Genomic DNA, 7,190 nt, shown 5'->3' with positions numbered 1-7,190 from the left:
AAATAGTTTCTGGCTAGCTAAGCACATTCTCCTAAGGCACGTCAGCCTGTACTTCAGTCATCAAGCCATCTGCCGCCTGCCTTCCATGGAAAGAGTGACGCAGCTGAGTGACTGACCCGTCTGCTGTAGGAAGTGCCTTGGAACAATTTTAATGTTCATTAAAAATACCCCCAAACAGCATGCCTGAGCCTTGCCTTATCCTATAAACAGAGATGTCTCATGCAACTGTCACCAGTGCTTTTGGCTTTCCTGTTTCAGGATTTGGTGACTAAAAAGAAAAAAAAAAAAGGCAGCGAGAGACTTCCCTTTCTAATTCACCCTCCAACAAAAAAGTAATGGTAGGAACGTGTGTGAGGAGGCTTCTTAGTTGTCATGATAATTTTTGAAAGGGACAAATTTCTCTTCCTGAGCAGGTCTGCTGGAGGGAAGATGGGGACTGAGAGGGAGAGAGGAGCAGGGTTTTGTGGTGGGGGGAGCTTCTCCTTCTTTCAGATTTCGTGCTGAAGGTGGGTAGGAATCACTGCCTATGGACACACCAGCCCAGCTGGCTTCCCTGTGCCAGAAAGCACATGGATTACAGGTAAAAAGAATATATATATATAAAAATAGATATTATTTAATTTTTACATATAGATACAGATCAGATAAAGAGAGAGAGATACGGCTTAGCTATAGATATCAACCTTCTGAAAGCTTGAGGCCACTGCTTGGGCTCTGCTTGCGTAGGGATATGGTGACATCTGCATGAACACATGATTCACCACTGAGCTCCTTTCAGATTACAAACTCGCTTTACCTTGGTCACGCAGCCTTGGCTGTAAAAGGTGGACTCCCAGGTTATACTCTGGCATGGCTGCTTACTCCGCAGCACCCATGGCTACAGTGCGACAGCACAAAATCGGGGGTCTGCTGAACGGCAGCTTCATGTCAGAGGGACCCTGGGAAATCTGAGGGTTGGGGCCAACAAAAATCCCATCATTTGAAGAAGTAGCTCAGGGGAGCCAGAGGAGACAGGTTGTGCTGGCAGGGCAGAGGGAGTTTAAATTAACCAGAAATTTTAACTGGCAACATATGACAGCAGTTAAAAATACACAACAGTTTTAAAAGTTAATTTTCAATTTAAATTAATATAAAATCTCCCTGAGTCCATCACTTAAGTATAAGCAATATCAGTAATTTTTCTGTTTCACTGTGAAATGAGAACATGTGGAGAAGTTCCAGCCAGAATAAATGACTGAATTACTACTTAACATATTGAACGCGACATAAAACTTGTGGCAGTACAAACCTGGCTGTATGCTTAAGTCTCTGTCTCAGAAAGGTCTCGTAATTCAGGACAAGGATGCAATGATAACGAGAGCTGGCTTACAGAGCTGGGAAAAGCAGCAGCTATAACTCACAGCTGGTGAGTGACAGCATCCAAGGACTGCACATGGATGTTAGTGGAGAAAGCTTTTTCCATTTCCGATACAGTTATTTTTGATGTATTCACATGGTTTCACAAGGTGAGTAAAAATAAACAAAGGCTTACACAGAAAGATTTAAAGTGAGCAAAGTGCTTTTACCTGGATCTCTAAGTGCATGGGAGCTCCTCTGCCGCTGGAGTGCTGAGCTTCTCAGCAGCCTCATGGCTGCTCTGCTCAAAACCTTGCATTTTGTAGAAATTTGGAGGTTTTTAAAGAGGCCCGTCTGTTGTCTTCAGGGATCAGATGCCATACTGCAATGTTATGGCACTTGCCACATGATCAGAGCCTTACTAAGCTAGCGCTAGAGAGGACATTGCTGGGATTTATGAGGCGTTGGTGTTAATTGTTGCTGTAACTGTGCTGAAATAGGTCAAAGGTACGTTTGAAACATTCAAATGATTTATTGAAATGAAAACCAAATGGCATAATCAGCGCAGGCTGTCTGCCAGCGGCTGCCCGAGCCCCGCACGGCAGCTCACGGCTGTCCCTGGCACCTGGGAGCCAGGGCTCCCAGCAGTGCCTGGGCCCACGCGGCTCCAGCCGGTGGTCCCCCAGGGCCAGCCCCGGTCTGACCCGAGACAGCGCCTCCCCCCGAGCTTGCTGGCTCTGCTGGCTCTGGAGCCGCTCCAGCTGCTCCCTTCTCCCAGGGCTCTGTAGGAAATACATGAAATTATCCATCCCCTGGCTCCTTTCCTGTGGCTTGGCACATCAGTGCAGCTGGTGAACATGACCCTTGTATAGCCTTGCTTGTCACCACTTACTTAATCCCCCCTTCCCTGCATCACCCTGTGAGCCCTCCCTAGCCTGGAGCACCCTTTGCAAGGAGCGGGTGCTTCAACCACACCTGGTTTGCCTCAGGTGAGCGCACTGGTACCACGTACACCTTGCTAAGAAAACGTTGCATGATTCTTGTTGCTGTGCTAAAGGATTAGCCAGGATCATGACCAGTAATACATGGGTGGGTCATCTCCATGTTGCTTTGCATGACTCAAGGAAAATTGGTTGCAACAACTCCCCTCCGGGAGGAACAATAAAGGTTGTTTCAGAAAAAGTGGAGCTGTGGCGCACGTGCCCTGACAAGCAGCAGGCTGTGCCTGAGGCTGGATCTTCGCATGGCCAAATTTAGGCATATTGAAAAAGAGTTCAGACATACTAAGAACATAAGAAACAGCATCAGGAACCAAAGGAGCGCTCCCTGTTACGAAGAAAACTGCCCTCTTCAAACCTGTACAAGACTTAATCACTGGTTGAATTGATGCCTGAATCAATGTTATTGCTTCCCAGTTGGAGTGAAGGGGAATGTTTTGGAGCAGCAAAGGCAGGATCAAGCCCCTCTCCACCTGGCAGTCATCCTCTCCCTCTCCCTGTGCACGTGCAGGTAGGCGCGCGCGCAGGCAGGGCAGCACTGCTAGCCTGCTGCATCGGCCGCCCAGACCTGGGGGAGGCGTGAAGCCATTCCCACCTCACCATAGCTGTTTGGTTCTGGTTCCACACGCCATGAAGGTGGGTACCAGCGGAAAGGGCACGACCATCCTTCGCACTTTTGATCTTCCTGAGCTTTCAAGGCAGTTGCAAGCAAAATTGCAGAACCTTTTTACCTTTTCCTATGCTAAAGCAAACCCCATACCTTTGGTCATAGCAGCCACCTCCCAGAGCAGACACCACCTGCTGTGTCCTGGGTAAGACCATATCTTGGAAAACAGAGATGAGAGCGAGGAAGAGCACTTGGATTATGAAGACAAGTTACTCCTGTTGGGTGCCAAGGGGAGCCCTGAACTGGAGAACCAGGGAGCCCGTGACCCAGCATGGTCCTGATCTGTGGGGGCATTTGGTTGGGAAACAGCCCCAGAGGCTGTGGGGGCTTTTCCCATGGTTGGAGGTCACTGAACAGATGAACAGCCCCTTGCTTTTCATCTTTCCAAAGCAAAAAGCAGCAGAAATGGGTAGTACAAATGCTGTTGCCATGAGCGCCCTGTGAATTTTGGGGGTGACGGGGCTATGAGTGAGTTCTCCCTTCACTGCCGTTGCACAGTGCTGGATGTTTCCTTCTTACTTTCTGCAAAGGATGGGGGGGAAAAAACTCCCTTGCTGCTGGTAAATGTATGGCTCTTCTTTCAGAGTTATGCAAGATTAGGATTTAACATTTATGTATTTTCATTGTGTAAGCTACTTAAGCAGAAAAGGTCACACTGGACAGATAATTTGAAACAGATGAGAAACATTTGCCAGTAGGGTGAATGCCAGTTCCTGAGTGCTGGAACTGGGTCAGTTCCTGAGAAAATTAGGCTGAAAAAAAGCATAGTTGGGATTTGCAACAATAGGGCTCCATGATGCAGCTGCCAGTGCTGGAGAACGTGGGGAGGAGCAGCAAGTGCAGCTCCGTGCTGAAAAGCGCCTGCCCACCCTGCCTCCTCCTGCCGAGTCCAGCTCCGTTTGCAAACTACAGACTTTTTCCCTCTCCTTGCGCCATTGTGCTGGTACCTGATGCTAGTGCTGCATTCCTCCCCCTGCCAGGGTTACTGCAGTCCCCAGGCTGGTCCTGGAGGAGGAGGTTGGCTGGGGGCAAGCTGGGGAGGATCCGTGCCCTGTTCCAGCGGTGCTGACTGGAAGCACTGCCCGTGAGTGGGAGAGAGATGTGTCTTGGGGCACGCACACCTCTGCAAAGGCCACGTGCTCAGACCTTGGCGTGTACTGACTGAGCTTACGGGCTGTAGCTGTCAGCCATGCCCTAGCAAGCTGTGGGAAACACAGGAGAAATCCCTGCACGTGCTGGACCAGAGCCTCATGGCCTTGAGCTTCGGGCAGGGACAGGCAGGTGATTTGCATCTTACTACCTATTCTGCAAAGTGGTTAAGTTGCAAAAAACTCATACTTAAGGTGATGACAAGCTCATGGAAGAAGGCAGTAATAAAAATAACACCTTCTCTGGCTCACCAGCACACAAGTGGCAGGGTGCCCTGGCAAGCCCCTGTGCACCAAGCCATCCCCGAGCACGGCGGCCGGCATAGCTGCTGCTTGTGCCCTGCACTCGCCTTTCTTTGGAGCCCCATGGTATCAGCAGCAAGACACCCCTGAATCCAGCAACGGGCAAAGCCACAGGGATCTTTTCCCGTTCACATGGCTGCCTTCCCCATTACAACTGTGTTTGGAAGCACCATTGACTTGTCCGGTTTGCTCATGAATGAGATTTTTTGGGATTTGTCAGTCAGGTGAGTGACTCCTGGGGTCACTACATGCTCATGAACAATTCACAGGAGCTTCCACCTCCTCCAGGAGCCTGGCCACATCCCAGAGCCTCACAGCTGTTCTACAGGGGCAAGATTAATAAAAGAGCTAAAGCTCAAGGAAGGCAAACATGTAAAGGTGCCTCCAGGCTGAACAAGAGGTCTCAAAGAGCAGAGAAGGCCCTGGGCTGGGTCCTTGGCAGGTGCACGCAGAAATTAAAAAGCACTTCTGTAAAACTCTGATTTTGTTTGAGGAAATAAAGGAAGAGCAGCATTGCTGCTGAAACATCTCATTACAAATGGCAAAGTGGTTGGCAAAGGTTGTTATTGGAGTTAAGTCCAAAATATGGGTTAAATCCTTTTTTGGTTAAAATATACCTGGTACACTCACCCCAAATGTGCTAAATCTGTTCTGCCAAGCAAGCTGTTGCCTTCCTATATTAAAATATTGAGATCTAATAGTTGAGAAAAAAAGCTTTCAACTTCGCAATTCCACTCCATGTTTAGAAGTAGCTTCCCATTGACAAAATAAAAAATAAAAAAGGCTCCAGCTATGAACAGACGTATTTGGTATTGAACAGCATGCCTCATTTCATCCAAATAGATGGTTTTGAAATTGCCAATAGCCTGAAAAATCAATGCTTTGTAAAAGCCTCTTAACTGCCTCACGTTTCAGAGAAGCTAGTCTCTTTTATACAGCTTGCATTAAAAAAGCTCTTTCCAAGGTGCCGGAAATAGGACTCAGCAATTCCAAACAAAGCTGTGGCCTCCAGCCCAGCATTATGAATTGCACTGAAAAGGGGGTGTCACTACGAGGAGACATGCTAGGAAGAGGAACACAGGGGAGTTGCAAGAAAAATCCTTCCCTTGCATTAATAAATTAAATGCTTATGGCCCCCATGGGAATGCAGGAAATGATGAAAGAAATCTAGACTCTCTCACAAATGCCCAGTATCAATATTTATTCTTTTGGTGAGTGGAGACCTCAGTTTTCCCGATTTTTGCTGATGACTACTGCTGGGGACTAATCCTGGCTTAGGTGGCATCTCAAAGAACAGAGAGCAACTGTTTGAATGTGCCTGTATCACATAAGCCATGCTGTAGAGCTGGCCCTGCTGAAATCTCTGCTTTCTGTAATCAAGGTTTGTCCCAGAAAGGTCCATCCAGCTGAAGGCCAAACATCAGGCACTCGCTCTGCCTTTCAGCTTACTCTGCCACGTAAGAGGCACCCCTTACTCATGCCAATCATATCGGGTTCCTGTAATTGCTGATGGAAAGGTGTCTGTGTAGAGAATGGCTCCTGCCTTGGGAGCACACCCTGACCAAAGTGTCCACAACCTGCTGGCTCCTGTCTTCACATCGCACCGAGTCATCGGCTTCTGCTCCTCGAACAATTTCTTCATAACCTGCATGTGTCCTTTGCCCACACATGGACTTGCTCTGACTCTCCCGCCTATGCAGCTGGGCTGGGGCTGGGGGTTTAGCAGAGCCCATGAGAATAATTTCATTCTTATTCAACAGCAGCTTTTAATAAACAACTCAGTGACTAGGTTCTACCCTGGCACACCAGTGCACGTAAAAGTTTTGTAGGAAAAAATATACAAGGCAGGCTGAGGAACTAGGCAGCACTGACCAACGTGTGTAGCTGTGTCTGGGAACCAACCTGCAGTGACGATGGGCTCCAGGGGCGAGGGATGCGCAGGGAGGACTGCAGGGATGCTGGGGACCACTGAGCTAGAAGGGGATCAGGACCACAGCCTGGCGTGTCAGAGCCCAAATTCTGCCGCTAAATGCACCAGGTCGTTACAGGAATAACTGAAATGAAGACACAAAGCTGGCAGAGTAACAACTGATAATAAATGAGCCACAAATACATTCAGACAGATATGCAAAAGAAGCTAAAAATACCTCCAGAACAGGAAAGCCCTGACATAGCTCGCAGCAGGAGCTGAGGGGGACAAAAAGCTGCCCTGTGTATGCGTGCAAACAGAGCTCTGCAACACAGCTGCCCTTGGCAGACCTGGCTGGTCCCAGCACCACGAGCACTGGGCGCAGCACTCGGCCATAGGATGCAGGGATTACAGGGAAGATCTGTGCATTGCCGGTCCCCTGGAAGGTGCCATTTCCCCTGTTCCTCCTGTTCCCCCCGGTCTGCAGACTCAGACCTGTGCTGCCTGGAGGCCACGGGAGCTGCTGGCCCTGAGCTGGGAAGCCCAGGGCTACTCCAGGACCACTTTCTGCTCCTCAGGCACATGCAGATGGAAATAACACCTTCTGCCCATCAGACTGAGCCTTGAACACTTCTGGAGCAGAGAACCTGAAAACATCCAAAGATAAACTGCTCCCACCCACACTGTCCTCCCCTACCTGTCCCGCAGGTCAGGCAGGAGCTGAGCACAGCCTCCTGGGCACCAGGCTGTGACCATATAGTTGCTCATTAAGAGTTACAAAACATCCTGCTGGGATGGCTGATCCCTGCCAGGGCCACAGTCAGCCTTTC

Source organism: Phalacrocorax aristotelis, chromosome 11 (genome assembly GCF_949628215.1).
Source record: "Phalacrocorax aristotelis chromosome 11, bGulAri2.1, whole genome shotgun sequence".
NCBI classification, from domain to species: Eukaryota; Metazoa; Chordata; class Aves; order Suliformes; family Phalacrocoracidae; genus Phalacrocorax; species Phalacrocorax aristotelis.
This window is presented reverse-complemented; position numbering follows the sequence as displayed.